This window comes from Trichechus manatus, unplaced genomic scaffold, assembly GCF_000243295.1.
Source record: "Trichechus manatus latirostris isolate Lorelei unplaced genomic scaffold, TriManLat1.0 scaffold00127, whole genome shotgun sequence".
Classification (NCBI taxonomy): Eukaryota; Metazoa; Chordata; class Mammalia; order Sirenia; family Trichechidae; genus Trichechus; species Trichechus manatus.
The window spans coordinates 1,826,065-1,851,625 of record NW_004444063.1 but is presented as its reverse complement, the minus strand read 5'-3'; the positions used below and the strand labels follow the sequence as shown (position 1 = coordinate 1,851,625).

Here is a 25,561-nt window from a genome sequence, read left to right as displayed (position 1 = left end):
ATAGCTGCAAAGTACTAAATTAAAGACTCCCTCTTCCTGGACCCTTCCAAAACTTTCATCCACAAAACACACCTAAGCCCTTTTGGCCCATGGAATGGCTTATGGAAGACCTCATTTATTCATTAATTTATTCACTTAATCAACAAAAATGAATGGAACATCTACCATATGCTGAGCACTGTGTTAGCCTTGGAGATATAATGGAGAGCGAGGCCTGAGACTTCTCTGTCCACAAGGAGATAATAGGCTGGAGGAAAAGATAGACAGTGAAGATCCTGCAGTGAAGTGTGATGAGAATTTCTCCATTTTTTGCAAATTAGATATGAGTTCCTTTGCATTTAGCCTTGTAGTAATTCCTGGGAAAATATTTCCTACCAAATAAACACAACTGGTAAGCTGCAGAAAACAGAGTATGAGACTGCTAGCTTAAAAGCGTGAGTGATTTTCAACAATCCATCCTTACAAAGACGTTCCACCCAGTTCAACATGTACTATTGGGCCTCTGTGTGCGAGAAGCTGTGCCCAGCCCTGGAGATATGGGAGGAGTGAGATGTGGTCACTGCTCACCATGTGTGAGATGACACACAAGCCAATCATTTTAATATTATGTGGTGAGTGCTAGTCATTGATTCGACAAATGTTCATTGAGTACCCCTTCCGCGCTAGATGCTGTTCTAACTCTTTGAGATACAGTCATAAACAAAATAGAGTTCCTACCCTCATGGAGCTTATATATTACTAGGGAACAGGCACTCTGGAAGGGGAATTGCTATTTTATATAGATGGTCAGGCAGGGACTCTGTGAGAAGGTGATTTTGAAGAGAGACATGAAGGAGGTAAGGGAGACTGTTATATGAGGAAAGGGTGTTCTGAGTAGAGAGTCAGCCAATGAAAAGACCAGAAAAGAGTATCTGATGTTTTTGAGGAAGAGCTGTCTGGTGTTTCTGAGGAACAACCAGGAGACCAGTTACTGGAGCAGAGTAGGTGAGGAGGAGGAAAGGAGGAGATGAGGGGAGGCAGCAGGGGACATGGTAAATGCCCTGATAGGTACTTGTCAAGACTGGCTTTTACTCTGGAGAGGTGGGGAGTCATTGGAGGGCTTCAAGAGGTGGAATGACATGGTCTGATTTATGTTTTAAGAGGATTACTTTGACTCTGGGTTAAGAATAAATTGCAAGGGAGGGGTGAGCAGAGTGGAAGCAGGAAGACCAGTTATGCTATTACAGTTATTCATGGGAAATGAAGATGGCTTGGATCAGAAAGGTGAATAGTTAAGAGACTGAGAAGTGTTGAATTCTGGATGTCTTTTTAAAGATAGAGCCAAGAGGACTTACTTATGGAATGGATATGAAGTAAGAAGAAGAGAAGAGACAAAGATGACTCTGAGGTTTCAGTCCTAAGCAACCAGAAGGATAGAGTTCCCATTTATAAGATGGACACTATGGTAGATTAGATAATTGTTGAGTAGGTATTTTCTCCCTCCCACCCCATCTCCATGAGAAGAGGACACTTCATGCCCTATTGATGTTGGATTTTGTCATAGAACTTGCTTTGGCCAATGAAATGTGGGCAGAAATGACAGTGTGTGAGTTCTAAACCTAGGTCTTAAGAGCTATCATGCATTTTTACTTGGCCTTTGGGAGCTTCTGACCTCTACCATGAGAAGAATGTACCCCAGAAAGTCACTACCTCTCCAACCTGGACCCAAGAATGAGATTTGTGGAGCAGCCTCCTCCACAAACTTGCAGACTTGTGAGCATGACAATAAATGTTTATTGTATAGACTGTTGAGTATTGTGGCAGTCACTGACTGATATAGGGACAGAGGCAGGCTCAGTGCTTTGGGACATCAACATCAAACGTAAGCTTTTATCCATGTCTGGATATTCAGGGAAGTTTCCTGGAGTAGAGAAGTCATAGCTGAGTCTTGAAGTCTAAATAAGTTACCCACTTCAAGAAGTGGAGTAAGGGCATTCACAGCTGAGGACATGGCATTAGCAAAGGCATGGAGGCACAGAACATATGATGTATGAAAATGCAGAGAACTGTGCAAGTAGAGGCAGAGGGTGGCAGGAGAAGAAGACAGAAGCCAGATTGTGAAGGGTTTTGCATTCCCCGACAAGGAATATAGACTTTATTCCATACGCACTGGGGAGCCAATGAAGCCTTTTTAAGTGGGAGAGTGCCATGGTCTGATTTGTACCTATGCGCGATCCTTCTGGCCCTGTGTGGTGGACAGTGTTGTGTATGGGAGGTGTTGTGGCCTGGAAGTAGAAGGATTCAGGTAGGAGTCTGTTGTGATCATCTGGTCTACTGCAGTGTGGTAAGTATGGAGGGAATGGAAATGGATTGGAGAAACATTTAAGTTTTATATCAGCAGGATTTAAGGTACAGAGAGAAAGAGTGGTCAGTATGTGGCACGCTTGGGACATCAAACACTGGAAGAAAATTTACTAACATGGGATGATAGGTGATTTTTTTCTTCTACGTGAATTTATTTTCTACATTAATCATGCACTGCCAATATAAGCAGAATTTTTTTTTTTTTTTTTTTTTTTTTAGTATTTTACGATATTTTTAACACAGTGTTTAATTTATGGTCAGTAAATCTCACTTTTTTTTTTTTTTTTTTTTAGTATTTTACGATATTTAAATCCACCTGGTTCACTTGTACCAAGTTTGCTAAACCCTAAAATCTCAATGTTGTAAAGGGGTATCCACCCTTATTGCTCTCTTGGGCTAGACTTGCCGTCTTCTCTACTTCATCTCTGACAATTTGTTTTTTAATAACAAACTAATTGAAGATCCAAAAAAGAGGTTCAGAGCAAATGTGATACATGCATCTTATTTGTACTAACTGTGTATTTTGAAAACATTTTACAGAAACGTTAATTTCTATTTGGTATTACCAGATGATATATTTCCAGAGGATTATGTCATGACTCATCTGATTATGAATTCAGAATAGTAAATGTGCATGAGACTTGTCAAAAGTAATTAAAGTGCAGTATATATATAGAAGTAATTCTTTAAAATTTGCTGGTGATTGCTGAAAATGCTATTAAGAGGGGCGAATAGCAAGATAACCAAGTGCCAATTTAAAAAAAAATGTAGAGCTCTGCTAATTAAAAAACAAAAACCAAGGTAGGCAAGTCAGTACTTGTGATTTCTCTGTTCAAGGAGCACATTGCATGCTTTTCACCTCGGTGCCTCTGTGCCATTTCTGAGCAGAGACTGACTCTCCTCTTTACCACCTCTAGGAACCCTCCCCCTCTCAAGACCAGTTCAAATGTTACTCCAGGATGGCTTTCCTGTTACACCTGGAAAAATCCACCATTTCATGCTCTAGGATCCCACTGCATTTATTCTTAGGGTCCAACAGCCCTGACAAAGTGCTTTCTGTATTTTTGATACTTTTGTACTTACTAATTTCAACTTCATTCATCTGTATAAGGCCTGAGGCACCCATGGCAGGGCATGTCATGTTGTAGGATTGATAAATGTGGCATAAATGACTTAATACATATACTTTGATTCAAGAATTTTATTTTGCTTTAATTAGTAAGTGCCGGTGGTAGCCATTAGGGAATTGATCTAGGAGCAGTGAGGGGGCATACTTGGCTCTAAGAGATGGTCCTGAAGCCAAAGCCAAATGTTAAAGGCCCATTATCTCGTGCCTAGACAATTGCAATGATTTTCTAAAAAGGCCTTGGAAGAGTAAATGATGAGTAAGTGATTGAACTTAATTTCTAATCAGGAAAATCAGACTCCAGTTTTTTGCTTCAAACTGATTTATTGAATGAATGACTGAATAACACTTGGGAGTAGGACTTATTATATCTGTTTAGTAAATGAAAAGCCTGAGGCTTTGGCATGATTTCATTTACCTCTATAGCTTCAACTGTCACCTATGTGCTGATGATTACCAGGCTTTTACCTTCAAGCCAACCTGCATTCTAAGGAGCAGACTTAAATATTCCACAGCCAAGAGGTCATCCATACTGGTAAGACCCTCAGACACTTCAAGCCTTGCATGTTCCAAACTGAACATGTGGGTTTCCATCTAACACCCAAACTTGATCTTCTGCTTTCCGTTTCCAGAAATAAGAGTCCCCATGTACTCAGGTCTCTTGAGCTAGAAACCATGGGTTCATCTTTGTCTCTGCCAATTACCAAGACCTATAAATTCTGATCCAGAGTATCTCTGTCTGACCCCTACCTTCCATACCTACCTTCATGGTCTTAATTCAAGTCCTCATCATTTAGTGTGTAGAATTTTTGCACTAGCCGCCTAATTTGTCAGTTTACCAACAGTTCCTTCTTACACCCAGATGCCAAACCATCATTCCTTCAGCTAAAAAGCTATGGGGTAAATTCCAAGCATCTTTATTATCATACCTCAGCATAACTCACTAGCATTAGTTCTGCCCCCCTTCCCATCAACCCACCTCCATTCGATCTACAACTATCTACCAAGTACACTGAGCCTGTTCATGCCTCTGCACATGCTCATTCCTTTGTCTCTGTGCCTTTGTTTTCTCCGTTTGTCAAACTCCTGCTCATCCTTCAAGACTCACTTCAAAATACCATCTTTTCTGGGAAGCCTTTTCTCACATTACTGGGGCATTTGTTGCTCTCTTCTCTGGGTTCTCACAGCACTTTGCTCATACAACTATTTAGCAGATACTCCATTACTTTGTGATTTTTTCTTTACGGTCCATTCTCTCCCATTGCTTTAAGGACAGGAACAGAATCACATTGACACTTGTAGCCATAATACCTAGTACAGTATCTGGCTCACGTAAGGAAGACTACTCATTTGCTGATAAATCATTTAACCACTCTCAGTCTGTTTCCTCATCTGTTAAATGGGAATAATAATCTCTTCTTAAATCTCAATTTAAAAAAAATTTCAATTTTGATGTTGTTTGTAAAATGCTCTGTAGATATGAGAAGCAGAAAGGACTAAAGCAGTGAGAAGAATCATTAAGGGAATTATTTAATCCAAGCAACTGGCTTTATGAATAAGGAAAATGAGCTGGGAAATGGTATAATGACTAAGCCAAGGTCTCACAGCAGTTAATGGTAAAGCCTGAGTCTCCTGACTCAGTGCCCTTCCCTTTCATCTCTCTGCTTCTGGAGCTTTCTTTTAAGGCCCCACCCCACTATTGCTCCAAAGGGCCTTCTTTTAGATACCGTATCACCTGTGGTACCCACATCCTCGCTCAGGGGGAGTGTGACCACCAGGCTCCAAGCTATTTGGTTCCCTCAAGTAATCTCCAAACACTGAGTACCATGAGAGAACACCTCAAATATTGCTTTGGGTGATGAACAGACCCATCTCTGTGTTTAGAATCTGATTTTTAAATTTGCTATCTTAAAGGAGATATCACTTGGAGAAATAAACTTACTCCTGATTTTTTCAGTCTAATTAAAGTACTTTTTCTTCTTCCTGCACATTTCTTAGAGCTTATCTCCATGTTTATGTTAAAATATCTGTTTTAAGCGACAAAATGTCAAGTTTCTGATTTGCTGTGGGAAATTATTTGGTGAATTCTTTAGAGTATGAACTTAAGCAAAATTAATAATCACATGAGAAGAGAAATTGTCATCTGAAAGCCTCTTGGCTTAACATCCCTAAGTGAGATGAAAAATGCCCAAACCACTATTTTCAAAGGTGAATATGTAGGAGAAGCTGGGGGAGAGCTCTTAAGCCAACAAGAATAGCTCTGGTTCTCATTATGTAGGCCAGTGGCTGTGTGCTACAGCTCCCAACAATGCAAACGTGTGCTCTGACCTCCCAGGTCCAAGCAATATGCTATGAATAAGTGTGCTATATTTCTAAGACCTGATAAAGGGAGCAGAAATGCTTAGCATTTCATTGTGGTCCTTCTGAGATTTCAAGGCATTTGTCCATCAGTAATTAGCAAGCCTGCTCTGGAGCCCAGAAAAACAAGCCATTATTATTAATTTCACAAGGTAGGTATAGGACACTGAGAGATCAGTGAAAGAGATAATATGAATGATCATGCTACCAAGTATTTGGAGGACAGCTCTTTTATGTTTGAGAATTAATTTTAGAAAATTTTAGCTCAATCATCTTCCATCACTGTAATTTAAGTAATAGGTATACAATTTTAGTTTTCTTAGTTCTTCTGGATCTTATGATACTACCTCTATGGTAACCAGAGCCTACACCCTCTACTTCTCCAGACTTGTGGCTATGTAAGGGTTGGCAGAAGAGTGTAGATGGAGCATACCAATTATACCATTTTATTGAGAGCAGATGGAAAAGTACACGGCCTTCCATTGCTCAGGCAATACGTAGTATGAAAGAAAGCTCGTGCCAGGACACTCAAAGAATATTTATTGCAGGATTCCTTATCCTGTATTTGAGTGTATAACATCTATGATAGGTAATGTTCACATAATTTTTAAATGCAAGAGGAAGAAAGAGACATTTAGTTCATTGATACCAAGTGAGATTTCTGACTCATTACATCTTGAGTGATGGAGATTTTTTTCACTTTGCAATCAAATGCAGTTCTCTCAGTTTTCTCAGTTGGCATTAAACGGGACTCTGTCTTGGATCCAGGCAGGGCTGCAAACTGTTCTTCCTGGTTCAGTCCTGGCCAAGGAAGTGAAACCAGAACAGACTCAAATTTTTTATATCTGAGTGAACCAGAATGATAACCAGAATGGGAAAAATTATAAGTTGAAGCCCTGCTAGAAACCTAATCTCCCTCTTAGAAAACAACGGCAGTGTATGTGTTGCATAGCAACCAAATCTCTTGCCCGTGAGATTTTGAGCACTGCAGGGCCCCACTCAAAGATGCTGGCTGACTGCACTGATTTGAGTGTGTGTTGCTTTCCACAGTCCTGCCAGTAATCCAGTCTTATGCATCAGGCTCCTGAAAGGGCCCACTACGCCTCTTCTAAGTCTCTTATTCCAGGGCTTCGACCCATAATTTTTCCTGTTTTGGTTATCGTTTCAGATCACCCAAATTGTAAAAATTCAGATCTGTTCTGGTTTTGCTTCATCGGCCATGACTGAAATGGTTCTAACTGGTTTGAAGCCCTGGATCCAGGGGATGTGATGGCATTTGCTAGCTTCTTAGAATTCATGGGCTAATGGGAGAAGAGAAAGAACAGCAATGTCTTTTTTTTTTTTTTTTAACCATTATCCAGCCTAAGAACCAAAACTAAAATAATCTAAAACCTGAAAAAAAGCTTTTTTTAAATTAAAAAATTAACTGAATGTGACATTTAGCTGTTTCTTTTTAAACATTATGGCTGAAATATATGTATCTGGGGTTTGATGGGCAAATGGGTAATCACTTTCACTGGCAGCCACCTTCATTCTGCTTAATTACACTAAAGTTCCCTTGATTTATATTTTCAGAGACATGAGTCCTTGAATATGCAAATGAATCAAATCTTGTCAGCTGGCTGAAAGGAGCAGAAGAATGTTGCTATTAAGAAGGTGGGAGGTTTTTCTTCTTACACTAGCATAAATTCCAGGTGGACTAAAGAGTTAAATACACAAAAATGAAACCATAGATGTACTAGAAGAAAATATAGGTGCATTTAAAAAAATAATCTTTGATTAGGGAAGACCTTTCTAAGCATGACATGAAATCTAGAAACCATAACTGAAAAGACACATGCTATTTTATCCAGCAATTCCTTTTTGAGTTTAACCTACAGATGTGCTCACAGAACTGCATAAAGTTATATGTACAGGGATGTTCAATGAAGAACTGTGTATTAAAACAAAAAACTGAACTAACCTAAATGTTCACCCATAAAGGAATGTTACATAAATTATTGTTCATATATGTGGTGGAACACTCTAAAACTGTTGGGGGAAGAGGAGTAGACTTATGGATACTGATAAGGAAAGATGTTTCTGCCATATTTTATTAAGTGAAAAAATTAAGTTGCAGAACTGAATGTCAAGTATGTTTTGATACATTTAAAGCAAAAAAGTATGTGTATGTATATATGTGTGTGTGTGTATGTATACATATATAATATCAAAAATACCAGTTGGTGTTGAGTTGATTCCGATTCATGGGACCCCGTGTGTATCAGACTAGAACTGTGCTCCACAGGGTTTCCAATGGCTGATTTTTCAGAAGTAGATCAGGCCTTTCTTTGGAGGTGCTTCTGGGTAGACGTGAACCTTCGATCTTTTGGTTAGCAGTCAAGTGTATTGACTGTTTGCAACAATATACACATACATATACATATGTATGCCTATCTGTGTATAAAAGTTTTATGCCCAGACATGAAATAAGTTATTAATAAGACTGAGACTGGATCAAGGGAAAGTGTTAAGAAAGGGGAACTTACTTTTCACTAACATTGTTGGGTCCCGTCTGAATTATATTTCACAACATGTAAACCTTTGATTAACACATTTGAAAAGAAGATGAGTAATTTCCTTATTTGTGCTTATTCCTGCATGCTGCTCATTATAAGAGGGAAACCGTCAAGGAGAAACCAAACTCTTCACTGCTCCAGGTTTACCTCCTGCATTTGACATGGAACTCTTCAATCAATTTCAGATCGAGCAGCTCATCAGGACTACAGATTATTATCAACGTTTAGTTGTCCATATTATGGTTTAATTCATGCAAAATAGATTTAGCATATCTGGGTCATGTTACTGAAGCCATTTTAAAATCAAATCTCTGATCTTAGCTCTCGTATCATTGATTTTTAATTCCAGCTCCCTCTTGTTGATCCTCAGGAAATATAGAAAACAGCCCTCACCATTCTTTCCTAATAGGCTTTTGGGTAATTATTCATATTCTGTTAGCTTCTCCACCTCCAACTCTACCATTTCCTCCTTTAACCATAATGTATGATTTCCTGGGGTCCTCTAAGAATCTTTAAAAAATGACCTCAACAAAGAATGGCAACAATTCCACTCAGGGACAGCTGACATAGAGCTGGACGTGCCTCTGTTCTGCCTGGTCTACCCACGGCTGAGTTGGGCTGGTGAGTGGATGTGGTGGGCTCACATGCTTCCTTCTGCTCACCAAGTCTGTTCTAAAGGGAGGTCAACAGAGTATCAAGGGTCCCAGAAATCCATCTTCTAATTCTGCTCTGAGCTGCCAACTTCTGGGTTTGTGAGAGGAGACTTTTGAAAAATGAGAACACCCTTCTCCTTTCTAAATGGATTGTCACCAGCCCTTGGCAGTGGTGGGTCCTGTTTTGGAGAGAAGGGCTGAAAGTGACACTGCAGAAACCAAGTCTTAGTCCACACATCATCCAATAGCCCTCCTATCTGTCTCTCCATGGCCAGGGCCCAGAACACCCCTTTCTCACCCCAACCTATAGATTTGACAATTTCCTTAGTCCTGAGGCCCACCCTCACCCTAAACTGGGCTGTAGAAGTTGCTCTATGCTGGGAACTCACTAAACTGTCAGATATTTAGCTTTACTGATTGTGACACTAAAATTTTCCAGTAACTGATATTTATGAGGAGTTGACATAACATGAGAGAAATAACAATATCACAATATTCAGGAAAACCAGGATTCCAGATTGCATATACAATCTCGTCACAATTGTCCACAATAAATAAATCTATACAAACAAAAAAAACAAAGAAAAAAAAACAAAAACAAAACTAGATCTTCCTACCAGATAATAGGTCATAGAATAAAGTGAATTGGTAGTGCCAGAGGGATAGTCAGAACGTTAGAATAGAATAAAAAGCCCAGAATTGCTATATGAGAGAGGTAGTATAACAGATTAGTGGAGAAAGGTTAGATTATTTAATAGATGATGCTGGGAAACTAACTCACCATATGGAGAAAAACAAAATCTTATACAAACTCATCCTATATACAAAAAAAAAAAAAAAAACCCCAAAAAACCCCTACACTTGGAGTAGAGACTTGAAATCAATGGTAAATGTCTGAAGATAATAGAAGAAAAAAATAGATTATGAGAATATCTCTGTGATCTTGGGTAGGGAAGGATTTCTTAAGACTAAGTGCACAAACTATAAGGAGAAGCATTGATGGATTTGACTACTTCAGAAATAAGGATTTCTGTTCAACAAAGGATGCCATAGATAAATTTAACATGAGTGACAGACTGGGAGAAGTTATTTGCAATGTCTAAAATAGACAAAGAACTAGTATTTAGAGTATATCAGGAACTCCTGGAAGTCAACTTAAAAATATGCCAAAATAGAAATCTACTTTAAAAGTGGACAAAGGACTCTTTAACAAATGCTGCTGGCATAACTGAATATCTATCTGCAAAAAACTGAAACAAGACCCATACCTCACACCATGCACAAAAACTAACTCAAAATAGATCAAAGACCTAAATATAAACTTGAAAATGATAAAGATCATGGAAGAAAAAATAGGGACAATGCTAAGAGCCCTAATACATGGCATAAACACAATATGAACCATAGGTAACAATGCACAAGTACCAGAAGAGATACTAGATAACTGGGAGCTCCTAAAAATCAAACACTTATGCTCATCAAAAGACTTCACCAAAAGAGTCAAAAGACAACCTACAGACTGGGAAAAATTTTTTGGGTACCACAAACCCGATCAGCATCTAATCTCTAAAATCTACAAGATACTGCAAAACCTCAACAACCACCACACAAATAACCCAATTAAAAAAAGGGCAAAGGATATGAACAGCCACTTCACCAAAGAAGACATTCAGGCGGCTAACAGACACATGAAGAAATGCTCAGGATCATTACCTATTAGAGAAATGCAAATCAAAACTACAGTGAGATACTATCTCACCCCAACAAGGCTAGCATTAATAAAAAAAAAAATAAATGCTGGAGAGGTTGTGGAGAGACTGGAACACTTATACACTGTTGGTGGGAATGTAAAATGGCACAATCACTTTGGAAATCAATTTGGTGCTTCCTTAAAAAGCTAGAAATAGAAGTACCATACGATCCAGCAATTCTGCTCCTTGGAGTATATCCTAGAGAAATAAGAGCCGTCACACGAATAGATATATGCACACTCATGTTCACTGCATCACTGTTCACGATAGGAAAAAGATGGAAACAACCTAGGTGCCCATTAACAGACAAACAGATAAACAAATTATGGTACATTCACACAATGGAATACTATGCAATGATAAAGAACAACAGTGAATCCGTGAAACATAACATGGAGGAATTTGGAGGGCATTATGCTGAGTGAATTTAGTCAGTCACAGGACAAATATTGTATAAGGCCACTATTATAAGAACTCAAGGATTAAACACAGAAGAAAACATTCTTTGATGGTTACGAGTGTTGGGAGGGAGGGGGAGGATTATTCACTAACTAGATAGTAGACAAGAATTATCTTAGGTGAAGGGAAGGACAGCACACACTACAGGGGAAGTCGGTACAACTGGACTAAACCAAAGCTAAAAAGTCTCCTGAATATGATCAAACACTCTGAGGGACAGAGTAGCAGGGGCGGGGTCTGGGGACCATGGTTTTAGGGGACATCTAGGTCAACTGGCATAACAAAGTTTATTAAGAAAATGTTCTGCATCCTACTTTCCGGAGTGGCGTCTGGGGTCTTAAAAGCTAGCTAGCAGCCATCTAAGAGTGATCAGTTGGTCCCAACCACCTGGACTAAAGGAGAGTGAAGAACACCAAAGACACAAGGAAAGTATTAGCCCAAGAGACAGGAAGAGCCACATAAACCAAAGACTTCATCAGCCTGAGACCAGAAGAACTAGATGGTGCCTGGCTACCACCAATGACTGCCCCGACAGGGAACACAACAGAGAGTCCCTGATGGAGCAAGAGAAAGGTGGGGTGCAGAACTTAAATTCTAGTAAAAAGACCAGACTTCATGGTCTGACTGAGACTGGAGGAACCCCAGAAAGCATGGCCCCTGGACTCTGTCAACTCAGAACTGAAACAATTCCCGAGGCCAACTCTTCAGACAAAGATATTGGACTGGACTGTGGGACGTAAAATGATACTCGTGAAGAGTGTGCTTCTTAGCTCAAGTAGATACGTGAGACTAAATGGGCAGTTTCTGTCTGGAGGTGAGATGAGAAGGCAGAGAGGGTTAGGAGCTGCTTGAATGGCACGGGAAATCAGGAGTGGAAGGAGGAGTGTGCTGTCACAGTATAGGGAGAGCAATTAGGGTCATATAACTATGTATAAATTTTTGTATGAGAGACTAACTTGAAATGTAAACTTTCACTTAAATTACAACAATTTAAAAAAAAAATTGCAATTAAAAATGCTACGCAAGCCAAAAAAAAAGTAGACAAAGGATAACCAGTAACGAAACCTGTTGCCGTCAAGTCTATTCCAACTCATAGCGACCCTATAGGACAGAGTAGAACTGCCTCATAGGGTTTCCAAGGAGAGGCTGGTGGATTTGACCTGCTGACCTTTTGGTTAGCAGCCAAGCTCTTAACTACTGTGCCACCAGGGCTCCAGGCAAAGGATAAGAAGATGCAGTTCACATAAAGGAGAAGCCCACATGGCTAGAAAGTACATGAAGCACTCAGCCTTGATAGCAAATACAGAAATGCAAATTAAAATAACTTCACATCCCTCATACTGGCAAGCACCAGAAAGCAGGATAATACCTAGAGCTGACAGCACGTGGAAAACCAGAGCCCCTGAGGGAGTGCAGGCTAGGACAGGCCTACAGGAGAGCAATCTGAGATGCTTGGTGAAATTAACCATGGGCATTCCTTCCTGGGTAGGTAACTCAGTAACCTTTAAATTGGATCATCTGTAGTAACAAGAAGTTAGAGGCAATCTAGGTGTCTCACTGTGGGACTGAATAAGTGAAAGGCTGTAGATGCAGAGAATGGAATACTAGGCAGCAGACAGAAGCAATGAACTAGGTTTCACGGTGCCAACAGCACCATGAAGAGACTAAAAACATGGTATTGAGTATAAAAGAGTAAGAGAACCTATTTTTTTTAACCACAATCCTTTTTATGTAAATTATAAATACAAACCAAAAAAACCAAACCCATTGCTGTCAATTCTGCCTCATAACCCTAATATACACACACATAAATCAATTATAAATTTTTCGGAGAATGTATGCTACATGAAGGCAGGGATTTACAGGGTTTTGATGGCTCCTATGTATTCTCAGCCTCTAGAACTTTGCACATAGTAGGTAGAAAAGAAATATTTCTTGAAACGATGATACATACATTCATACCTATATGTCTAAATACATTAAATACATTGGAGTGGGTGTATTTTTTTGGGGGGGGAGAATGGGAATGAGGATAAAGTAAGAAAGAAAGGAAATAAAAATATAATAATAATGTTCCATTAACTGAGTCATTATATTAATTCAAATTTTTGCACCTGGAGGTAGGGCCGGGGAGGGGAGTACTAGGAGGAAACACACATACCAAAGTGTTAATTATTCCTAGATGGTGGCATTAATGCTGACTTTTTTCATTCTGTCTAATGTATCTTCCAAAAATTCCATAATGAGTATGTGTAATTTTATTATTAAAAAACCCAACACTTCAACATTTTTTCTCATACTTGAGAGGGGCAGTGCCCTACTACCAAGTTTCCTCCCATTGCTTTTTCTGCTGCCCTCCCACCCCTTAACCACCCGCCTCTCCCAGACATCACATACACACACGAACTTTTGCAGAATTCCCACTTGTGCCTTGGTCAACAAAAAACATCAGCTATCTCTCCTTCTTCCTCTAGACAGACCTTCTAGTTTTAGGACTACTTTTGGCTTCCCAGAATAACTGAACTCTGGCCCTCCATCCTGCCCTGCTCTGAGGGTCTGCCTGGATTCCTGTCCTCAGGCTTCCCTAGTTCATCTCAGCCCGGTGCTATCCCCACCTAGACTCAAAGAGCCTGAAGAGAGAAGAACCAAGCAACTCTTTTGCAAAACTGCAACTTTTTTAGCAAAACTGGGTGTCCACCCCAGGGAGGACTTCTGATGCCCAGAAAAGCCTTGCTCCCAGTCTCCTCTTGGCCTGGCATTATCAATACCCAGAGCTCTAAGAGAGAGAGAGGGAAAGGAGAAGGAGAGGCCTAATTGGTGCCTTTATTTATGCTGAATCGAGCTCCAGTTTAACAAAAACCATTTTCATAAGATTCAGCCATTTTCCTCTCCTTTAATGAAAAATTTACTTGCACCACACAACCAACAGAGGTAGAAAGTTACCCTCAGAATCTGGAAAACGCAGTAGAAAGATTAAAATCAAATGAAGTCCCTCCTATTCTGGAATTATCACTTCTGAACCCACTTTCCAATGCCTCTGCGCTATCAGTGCTTTGCAGTGAACAGTCTGACCAAGCCTGGGACACACTCTGTCTACCTTCAAAAGTGGAAAATGGAATCTACATCACTCTCTTGCCCTCCTCCCACTCCACTGGGCCTCTGCTTTGGAGGAGAAGATACAGAGCTGTCTCTATTCTGCCTCCTCTTTTTCTGTGCCTCTCCACTGCCTGGGGCACCACTGTGGGTCACTGAGAGGCCCCAGAGGGAGGAGAATTAGGGTCCTGGGAGGTTCACAGACGAGAAAGCTGGCCTGCAGACAGCTTATCACCTTCTCTGACTGCTGTGGCTCCAGCTATGATGATGCACCCACTAGTTGAGATGTGCTAGTCCTTCTCCTTTCCTCTGAGAAACCTTTAAAACATAGGTTTTAAAGCTAAGAAGTAGAAGTGCAGTTTTAAAAGAGTTGATTTAGTTTGACAGCTGACTGTGTGGTGCGTGTGGTGTAGTGTGGTGTGAGGTGTGTGTGTGCGTGTGTTATTATATGAAGAATGTTTATCTCCTCCACGAGACTGTAAGCTCCTTGAGGGCAGGAACTTTGTCTTGTTCATCACTTTATCCCCAGAACCTAACCCAGTGCCTCATATAAGAAACTGAAGTGTTTGTTGCGTGAATGACAAATTTTCATATAGCTCTATAACTAGCACTATAACCTCACGTGTCTGTCAGTTTGTTGTACTGTGGTGGCTTTCATGTTGCTGTGATGCTGGAAGCTATGCCACTGATATTTCAAATACCAGCAGGGTCACACATGGTGGACAGGTTTCAGCTGAGCTTCCAGACTTAGATTAGGAAGAAGGACCTGGCGATCTACTTCTGAAAAAAACTAGCCAGTGAAAACCTTATGAATAGCAGTGGAACACTGTTTGATATAGTGCCTGAAGATGAGCCCCTCAGGTTGGCACTTGAAATATGACTGGCACCTGAAATATGAGCCTCCTCACAGTAGTTGTTGTTAGGTGCTGTCAAGTCGGTTCCTACTCATAGCGACCCTATGTACAACAGAATGAAACACTGCTGGGTCCTGCACCATCCTCACAATCGTTGTTATACTTGAGCCCATTGTTGCACCCACTGTGTCAATCCGTGTTGTTGAGGGTCTTCTTTTTCGCAGACCCTCTACTCTACCAAGCATGATATCCTTCTCCAAGGACTGGTCCCTCCTGATAACATGTCCAAAGTATGTAAGACAAAGTCTTGCCATTCCCACTTCTAATGAGCATTCTGGCTGTACTTCCTCCAGGACAGATTTGTTTGTTTTTCTGGCAGTCCATGGTATATTCAGCAATCTTCGCCAACACCATAATTCAAAGGCATCAATTCTTGGTCTTCGTTATTCATTGTCCAGCTTTCACATGCATATGAGGTGATTGAAAACACCGTGGCTTGGGTCAGGTGCACCTTAGGCCTTAAAGTGACATCTTTGCTTTTTAATGCCTTAAAGAGGTCTTTTGCCCAATGCAATGAGTTTTTTTGATTTCTTGACTGCTACTTCCATGAGCATTGACCGTGGGTCCAAGTAAAATGAAATCCTTGACAACGTCAATATTTTCTCTGTTTATCATGATGTTGCTTATTGGTCCAGTTGTGAAGATTTTTGTTTTCGTCATGTTGATGTGTAATCCATACTAAAGGCTGTGGTCTTTGATCTTCATCAGTGTTTCAAGTCCTCTTCGCTTTCAGCAAGCAGCGTTGTGTCATCTGCATATCGGAGGTTGTTAATCAGTCTTTCTTCAATCCTGATGCCACGTTCTTCTTCAAATACTCCAGCTTCTTGGATTATTTGCTCAGCATACAGACTGAATAAGTACAGTGAAAGGATACAGCCCTGATGCACACGTTTCCTGACTTTAAATCACGTATATCCCCTTGTTCTGTTCAAACGACAGCCTCTTGGTCTTATGTACAGGTTCCTCATGAGCACAATTAAGTGTTCTGGAATAAGAGTTAATCTTTTTTTTTTTATTGTTGTGCTTTAAGTGAAAGTTTACAATTCAAGTTAGTCTCTCATACAAAAATTTATACATACGTTGTTTTGTGACCCTACTTGCTCTCCCTGTACTGTGACAGCACACTCTTCCTTTCCACCCTGGATTTCCCATGTCCATTCAACCAGGTCCTGACCCTCTTTGCCTTCTCATCTCACCTCCAGACGAGAGCTGCTCATTTAATCTCATGTATCTACTTGAGCTAAGAAGCATACTCTTCACGAGTATCATTTTCTGTCCCATAGTCCAGTCCAATCTTTGTCTGAAGAGTTGGCCTCGGGAATGGTTTTAGTTTTGGGTTAACAGAGAGCCCGGGGGCCACATCTTCCAGGGTACCTCCTGTCTCAAACCATTAAGTCTAGTCTTTTTACTAGAATTTGAGTTCTGCACCCCACTTTTCTCCTGCTCCATCAGGTACTCTCTGTTTTGTTCCATCACGGCAGTCATTGTGGTAGCCCGGCACCATAAGAGTCAGTCTTAATGACATAGATGGACTCAAGCTTTCAGGACCTTCATTTGCTGATGTGACACATCTCAAAATGAGAAGAAACAGCTGAAAAGATCTATTAACAATTGGAATGTGTAATGTAAAAAGTATGAATCTAGGAAAATTGGAAATAGTCAAAAATGAAATGGAATGCATAAACATCAATATCCTGGGCATTAGTGAGCTGATATGGACTGGCATTGGCCATTTTGAATTAGACAATCATACGGTTTACTATATCGGGAAGGACAAATTGAAGAGGAATGGCATTGGATTTATCATCAAAAAGAACATCTTAAGATCTATCCTGAAGTACAAAGCTATCAGTGATGGGATAATATCTATACATCTACAAGGAAGACCAGTTAATATGGCTATTATTCAAATAACACACCAACCACCAAAGCCAAAGATGAAGAAACTGAAGATTTTTACCAACTTCTGTAGTCTGAAATTGATCAAACATGCAATCAGGATGCATTGATAATTACTGGTGATTGGAACACAAAAGTTGGAAATAAAGAAGAAGGAACAGTAGTTGGAAAATATGGTCTTGGTGATAGAAATGATGCTGGAGATCACATGATAGAATTTTGCAAGACCAGCGACTTCTTCAATGCAAATATCTTTTTTCAACAACATAAACGGCAGCTATACACGTGGACAATTGCCATATGGAATGCACAGGAATCAAATCGGCTACATCTGTGGAAAGAGATGATGGAAAAGCTCAATATCATCAGTCGGAACAAGGCCAGAGACCGACTGCAGAACAGACCATCAATTGCTCATATGCAAGTTCAGGTTGAAACTGAAGAACATTAGAACAAGTCGGCGAGAGCCAAAGTATGATCTTGAGTATATCCCACCTGAATTTAGAGACCATCTCAAGAGTAGATGTGACACATTGAACACTAATGGCTGAAGACCAGACGAGTTGTGGAATGCCATCAAGGACATCATACACGAAGAAAGCAAGAGGTCGTCAAAAAGACAGGAAAGAAAGAAAAGACCAAAATGGATGCCAGAAGAGATTCTGAATCTTGCGTTTGAATGTAGAATAGCTGAAGCGAAAGGAAGAAATGATGAAGTAAAAGAGCTGAACAGAAGATTTCAAAGGGTGGCTCAAGAAGACAAAGTATTGTAATGAAATGTGCAAAGACCTGGAGATACAAAACCAAAAGAGAAGAACACACTCAGCATTTCTCAAACTGAAAGAACTGGAGAAAAAATTCAAGCCTAGAGTCGCAACAGTGGAGGATTCTAAGGGGAAAATACTGAACGATGCAGGAAGCATCAAAAGGAGATGGAAGCAATACACAAAGTCACTGCACCAAAAAGAATTGGTCGACATTCAGCCATTTCAGGAGGTAGCATATGATCAAGAACTGATGGTACTGAAGGAAGGCACTGGTGAAAAACAAGGCTCCAGGAATTGATGGAATACCAATTGAGATGTCTCAACAAATGGATGCAGCACTGGAAGTGTTCGTTTGTCTATACCAAGAAATTTGGAAGACAGCTACCTCCTGGCCAACAACTGGAAGAGATCCATATTTGTGGCCATTTCAAAGAAAAGTGATCCAACAGAATGCAGAAATTATTGAACAATATCATTAATATCACACACAAGTAAATTTTGCTGAAGAGCATTCAAAAGTGGTTGCAGCAGTACATTGGCAGGGAACTTCCAGAAATTCAAGCTGGATTCCGAAGAGGAAGTGGAATGAAGGATATCATTGCTGATGTCAGATGGATCTTGGTTGAAAGCAGGGAATACCTGAAAGATGTTTGCCTGTGTTTTATTGACTATGCAAAGGCATTCGACCGTGTGGATCATAACAAATTATGGATAACATTGCAAAGAATGGGAATCCCAGAACACTTAATTGTGCTCATGAGGAACCTGTACATAGACCAAAAGGCAATTGTTAGAAGAGAACAAGGGGATACTGCATGGTTTAAAATCAAGAAAGTTGTGCATCAGGGTTGTATCCTTTCACCATAGTTACTCAGTGTGTATACTAAGCAAATAATCTGAGAAGCTGGACTATTTGAAGAAGGATGGGGCATCAGGATTGGAAGAAGATTCATTAACAACCTTCGATATGCAGATGACACAACCTTGCTTGCTGAAAGTGAAGAGGACTTGAAGCACTTACTGAAGAAAATCAAAGACTACAGCCTTCAGTGTGGATTACACCTCAACATGATGAAAACAAAAATCCTCACAACTTTACCAGTAAGCAACATCATGATAAACAGAGAAAATACTGAAGTTGTCAAGGATTTCATTTTACTTGGATCCACAATCTACGCCCATGGATGCAGCAGTCAAGAAATCAAACGATGTGTTGCATTGGGTAAATCTGCTGCAAAAGACCTCCTTAAAGTGTTGAAAGATAGAGATGTCAATTTGAGGACTAAGGTGTGCCTGACCCAAGCCATGGTGTTTTCATTTGCCTCATATGCATGTGAAAGCTGGACAATGAATAAGGAAGAACGGATGCCTTTGCATTATGGTGTTGGCGAAGATTATTGAATACACCATGGACTGCCAGAAGAACAAACAAATCTGTTTTGGAAGACGTACAGCCAGAATACTCATTAGAAACGAGTATGGGAAGACTTTGTCTTACATACTTTGGACATGTTATCAGGAGGGACCAGTCCTTGGAGAAAGACATCATGCTTGGTAGAGTAGAGGATCCTTGAAAAAGAGGAAGACCTTCAACAAGATAGATTGACCCAGTGGTTGCAACAATGGGCTCAAGCATAACAACAATTGTGAGGATGGTGCAGGACCAGGCAGTGTTTCATTCTGTTGTACACAGGGTCACTAGGAGTTGGAATTGACTTGATGGCACCTAACAACAACAAAAGCAACAACTATAACTAGGGTCCATCTAGTTTTGATACTGAGTCTACAGACCATACCACCATCCTACCATCCTGACATATATTTTTGCCATTTAATCTGAATGTAAATTTACTGCTAATAATACACATACCTTCATGTTGATGGTGCATGCAGCATAGTTGATGAATGCTACCCTAGTATGATTAATTTATATAGTATTGTAATTTTTTTTTTCAGAGAAAAATCCCCCAATTTCCCTTTTATTTCATTTGTGCTAGTATTTATTGGCTAATATTTTCTAAGAGCTGTCTCCATTTTCTCCGTATCTCTGATATTTCAGACTGGTAGCTGCACTTGTATAGGAAATGATTTTCTCCCAATTTTTTGTGTGTAGTGGTGAATCTTTTCCACGGAGATGCTTTTCAAAACAGAATCTCTGTCTGTATTTGGCAGGAGCTCTGCCTGCCCATTTCCTCCCTCCTTCTCCTTTGCTCCTGTATCTTTCCAGCCCACATCGCTTCTTTTCACAGCAATATTTTAGCAGCACTATAGGCTTATTCAGTTTCAGTGGTCTGCGTTTTTCCAATTGAAAAATATTCCCTTGGACCGTTTTTAACCATGGAGCTCAGAAGCACATCCTAGTCTTTTTCTTGTTCTGGAAAGATCTGCTGAGGAACTGGGGATCTTACCAGAAAGGGGGAAGACCCCGGAATAAGGAGGTATTGGTCTGAAACTTAGACTGTGTCTGTTGGGATGAAAGACTGCAGTGCTGACAATACAGTGGGCTTTGGGGGAACAAAATGTGATATTCATTGAGCTCTCTGGGAAATAATTAATAGTGCTCATCATGTGTCAGGTTCTATGCAAAGAGTTTTATATTCTTCATCTCATTTAATCCTCACTAACACCTATAGGGTCACTATGAGTTGGATTCGACTTGACGGCAATGGGTTTGGTTTTTTGGTAACACCCTGGGAGGTTAATTATTTAATTCATTCACTAACTCATTTATTTACTCATGAAACTAATATTTGTTGAGCACCTAATATGTGTCAGGACTTCTGGAGGTTAGATGGGATGAGGCATAGAAAGATCTTAGCAACTGGGTGTATCATGGTGTCATTTACAGAGGTGGAAAAATTAGGGTAAGATCAACCATTTCATTTTTGACATGTTACAACTAAAATGCCTACTATTTTTCCCATTTTTCAAGTAAACTAACTTCCATAGACACCCAAGATTACATGGTTGGTAAGAGATGGAGCTGGGAAGAACCCAGGTCAGTCTGATTCCAGAGCCAAGTTCTGTGCTCTTCACTACACAGCCTTGAGGAAATGAAGCATGTTGCACTGGGTACTCACTAGAGCCTGTCCCCTGCCCTTGCCCTCTTCTAGCAAAGTGGCCTTCTTTATCCCACCTGAATACCTGTCACCCAATACACACTGTCTCCCCGTATTTTATAGGTTGATACTCCTGCCTAAAAGCCCTAGAAGAGGAACATCTAACTTTAAGTATTGGTTGTGACCCAGCAAAAAATTGTCATTGAAGGACACATCAGCTAGCTTATTTTCCTGTGGTGCCTCATTGATGAATGCTCTGGCAAAAGTGTTCCCCCATATACTTGGGTAGGGGGGAAAAAAGGACAAAGCTAATGTGGGTAAAAGTCACTTATGTCCCTTCTCCTGCAATAACCAGTCCCTGGCTGTTGCCCTCTCAGGTACTGGGGCCTGTGACCCTGGCCTCAGTGTGGACATGTCGACAGATGCACATGCTCTGACCACACACCCCCGTGCCTGCTTAGTGAGGGGCTGTCATGTCACAGCTCATCACCTGCTGTCTAATATTTTTCATCTCTACCTGCATGCTGCATCATCAGATGTTAGAGCAGAGGGCTTTGGGTGCACAGTCCAATCCCTGAGGATATTGGGGATGATATATAAGTGAGCGCCTTTGAGGAATTTTCTGCCAGAATCTCTTAAAAAACAAAACGAAATTTAAAAACTTGCTTTCAAAATCAGCAGCCTCCACAGCTTAAAATATATTTTCCCAATGGAAAAGGAAACAATTTGCAACTCATTTCCTGCATGTTAAACAGACATTTGTTTATACTATCAGCCAGGCTTTCAAACTTCAGGGAAATGCATTTTCTCAGTGTGTTGGTCTATAAAATTTAAGAATCCTAAAAACAGGCAAAGCATGTGAGAAACTGGTACAAACACAGATTCCACTCGAGGCCAGGGGGCTACAGGCTTGTTCAAAAGTTGGTACTGCCCCAGGCCCAGGGTAGATCTTTATGGAAGCTTCCTGTCTCCGAGGATCCAGAAAGCCAGAGTTTGTATGTGTTCCGAGCTCTTGGCACCACAATAAAAACCCATTCCTCCTCCTTCTCCCCTCCTCTTTCCTCATCCATTTTGATAAGTTTGCAAGCAGATTACAAACTGTCATCTCAACATCTTTACTTTCCACAATGAGATCTCACTAGAGATCATAGCAGGTGGCAAATTGGTCTGATTTATCATTATTTGCATTTTTAATATGTGGTATTTTAGGCCCAGAGAGTTTTTATGGTTCTTAAAATGGCAGCACCAACATTGATACATAATTCATAATCTATTTTTCATAATGCATGTGGTTAACAATTCATTGACAAACATAAAAATCATTAACATTTTAAGCAGGATGAAGTAACAACTTCAGCTTTCTTGCCCCTGCTCTTCCCCTCCGTGGTCTGTAAGAATAAAGTGCTTGTGCCTAAAGTTCAGTCAGAAACCTCCATGCTGACATTTTATCAACAGCAGAAGCCTTCTCAGTTGTAGCTTTGCTGTTCTTAAGAGTGACTGAATCTTAAAAAATAAGATAAAGCATTTATTGGGTTTCCACAGTTCCCTGACTTGGGAACATTGGATGCTTTTAAATTTAAACAAAAGATGAGAGCGCTAGAGACACTTCCATCCTTATCCTGCTTTCTCTGTCTTTCCAAAGCCCTAAACCTGACTATATCCCACTGCATTCCCCACCCTACCCCGCTCCAGGCACTGCTGCTGTGACTCTGAGTTGGAAGACAGTTTAACTCCTGTAATCCTTTTGAAATAGTGAACAGCTTCACAGATAAGCAACACATAGGTGGTATGTCCAGGCATTTGACTGGGAAGACATCAGTAAAATTAAGGGGAGCAATTTTATCAGGAGGATAATCAGTGAAGAAAACCAAGCAGACTAACTCAGAAAAGATGCAGAGATCTCATTGTGGCAGGAGTTCTAACCTCAGTGAATTAAGCAATTTTTCTGTTTCCATGCTACTCCAGTTGCCTCTACACAGAGAAAGCCAGGTCCATCGAGATGAAGCCCCCTCAATAGTCCAGCCCACGCTGATCTTCCCCTTCTCTAGCTCCTATTGTGCCGATAAACCAATCGATCAAAATGTCGTTTGTGGACTGTGTTCCCAGGCCCCATGTTAAACGTTGGGGGAAAGACCATGAAAACACACTCTGCTCTCCAGGAGCTTAGTGGTCAATGGCACTAGACAGCACAGCGTGTGACTGGTCCTCAGTTGTTTAATGTGTGTTGGTTTTATATTTCCAACCAGCTTGTAACCTTCTTTAGAGCATCTCCATTTCATTATGTACAGCAGATACCTCTGTTAAATCCATGTTTAGGAAGAATTTAAACCAGAGATTAATCACTTGCTTCTCTAGTTGAAATGATTATCCTTTTAGAATTTCTTTCATTCCCTTCATCAAATATTCATGGAATGCTTACTAGGTTACTGGGCACAGTGACCACACCAAGTTTTAGACCCAAGAAGACTAAAGAGTAAGAAAATCCTTAAACAGCTGTATAATTTCCACACCAAAAATAATGGCTTGTTAGCAGGCATCTGACACCAGCCACAATTTACTGGAGACCTTGACATTGGCTGCACATTTGTAATGACTAGACTCCATTCTGGTGATAAATTACAATGACTGTGAAACAACAGCCTGGGCAACTGAATCCAGGTTTTTATGGATGATGTTTCCTAGTCAAGAAGAGTCACTCCCAGAATGAGTCCTTTAGAGGATGTGGAGGATGACATGACATTTACAATGATCTGATATCTTGTTACACAGTTTATGATATTGGGTCATCTTTATAACATACAGCTACGGGCAGCAATTCATAGTTCCTTTAAAGCAGAACAGACTCATAAAGAGTGTATTTTAGACCACATACACTTGCTGTTTATTCTTTTATTACAATTTGACTTTTCTCCTGCTAAGCTGCTCTCTTCTCTGAGAAAATTTATAATGTCAGGAATGCACATACAAAGACAGATGAATAAGTAATAAAGTTCTAAAGGAACACTTATGTTAATCTATAATGCACCATTTGTCGACAATCTGAAAGACATTATGTCAAACAAAGGCAACTAGGGGGACGTTAATAGCCAGTGAATGTATTTATGCTCTTATTCTGAATAAATCACTGCATTGTAGAAAGGATTTGTTATCATGCTAGCAGTGTTCTTAATTCTCCACAATTTCCATAATTTACTTTTAAAATCAAAATATCATAGTAGATGCTTTCAACACACTTCCAGTTTTAGATACTATGCTAGACTTTAGGTTTTAGTAAAGGAAACAAATGGCTCAGATGTAGTTCCAAATGTTAGTCTAGCATCATTTTATTTAGTAAGGCTGGCATGCTCCCAGATGCCAGATAAGTAGAGAATTGTGCAATTATCCAGATAATCTGATCCAAAAACTTTTTTTTTAAAATTTGAATTGTCTTTTTTTTTCCTTGGCCAGAAGTATCTGAGTTAATTGGGTTGGCCGTTCCTTTCACAATGCCTGTACAGACTCAGTCTGGAAACCAGGCAACAAAGCAAAGTTCCACCAAGCGTCCTTGGGACATCCTTGGCCTTTATACAGGCAGATGAATTTTATTCTACAGAAACAAGGAAAGACATAATAATTACATTTCTTGGGAACCTCTTCGAGTAATCTCTGTGTATACATTTACCATTTTTTTTCTAAATGAGGCCAGGAGCAATACAAAATTTAGGGAAGTGGCTCTAATTCAGTGGAATGGTCTGAGATGGAGGGACAAAATGGAATAAAATTTATTTAATTATAGGATTCTTCATATATTCACAATTTGAGTGCCCTACTGTTTCCTGCAAGCCTGGTCCTTCAGTTCTGGCTTGTGAGTGATCCCATTCCTATAGAGAGGCTTCCATGGCCCCATGGATGCATAGCTAAAATCCCTGTGCCTCCCACTCTAAATCCTCCAATTCAGCTTACCCACCACAGCTAAGTAAATCTCTAACACTGTAGTTTTCATTTATTCCCCTAATCAAAAACTTCTAGTGGCCCTCCATTTCTTTCAGGATAATATCCGAAGTACTCAACCTGACACACAAGACCCTCTGAGATCTGCCCCAGTTCATCTCTTCAGCATTCCACCTGTGTATCCCCACAGGAAGTATGTGTTCTTATCACATGGAGCTTCTCATGGGTCCCCTCCCTGCCCTGAGCCATGCTGGGCCTTACCTTTGTTTGCCTCCTCCAAATGCCAGTTTCTCTATTCCCACTGATCCAACTCCTCCTGTTCAGTGAGGCCCAGTCCCATTCTGCTCCTCCTTTGAGGCCTCTGTGAACACCATGGCCTGTGGCATTCTCCCTTGCTGTGAGCTGATACTCAGTATTGGCCACCCGATTGTGTCCTGGGCAGGGACAGCTCTTGCACTGACGTCTTGTTTGGATAATAAACTTCTCACTCACCAGTGACATGCTGTCTCAGATCAATTGTCAGCCCTGAGTGTGACACTTCTTTGCATGCCCCATGGTACTACCATATAGTAGGCTCTGACTAAATATCAGGGTGAGAAATTCTGAGCTCACTTGTGGTTCCTACTCTTCCTGCCACACCTTCATACTGAG

At 40.4% G+C, this 25,561-nt stretch overlaps 1 protein-coding gene and 1 pseudogene across 5 annotated transcripts in view; both read right to left on the bottom strand.

The window, feature by feature from the left end:
• Nucleotides 1–25,561, bottom strand: part of TRPC7 (transient receptor potential cation channel subfamily C member 7) — a 182,335-nt gene that overhangs the window by 146,029 nt on the left and 10,745 nt on the right. The gene's annotated exons all lie outside the window — the stretch shown is intronic.
• Nucleotides 1–25,561, bottom strand: part of LOC105756704 (40S ribosomal protein S4 pseudogene) — a 39,865-nt pseudogene that overhangs the window by 13,240 nt on the left and 1,064 nt on the right.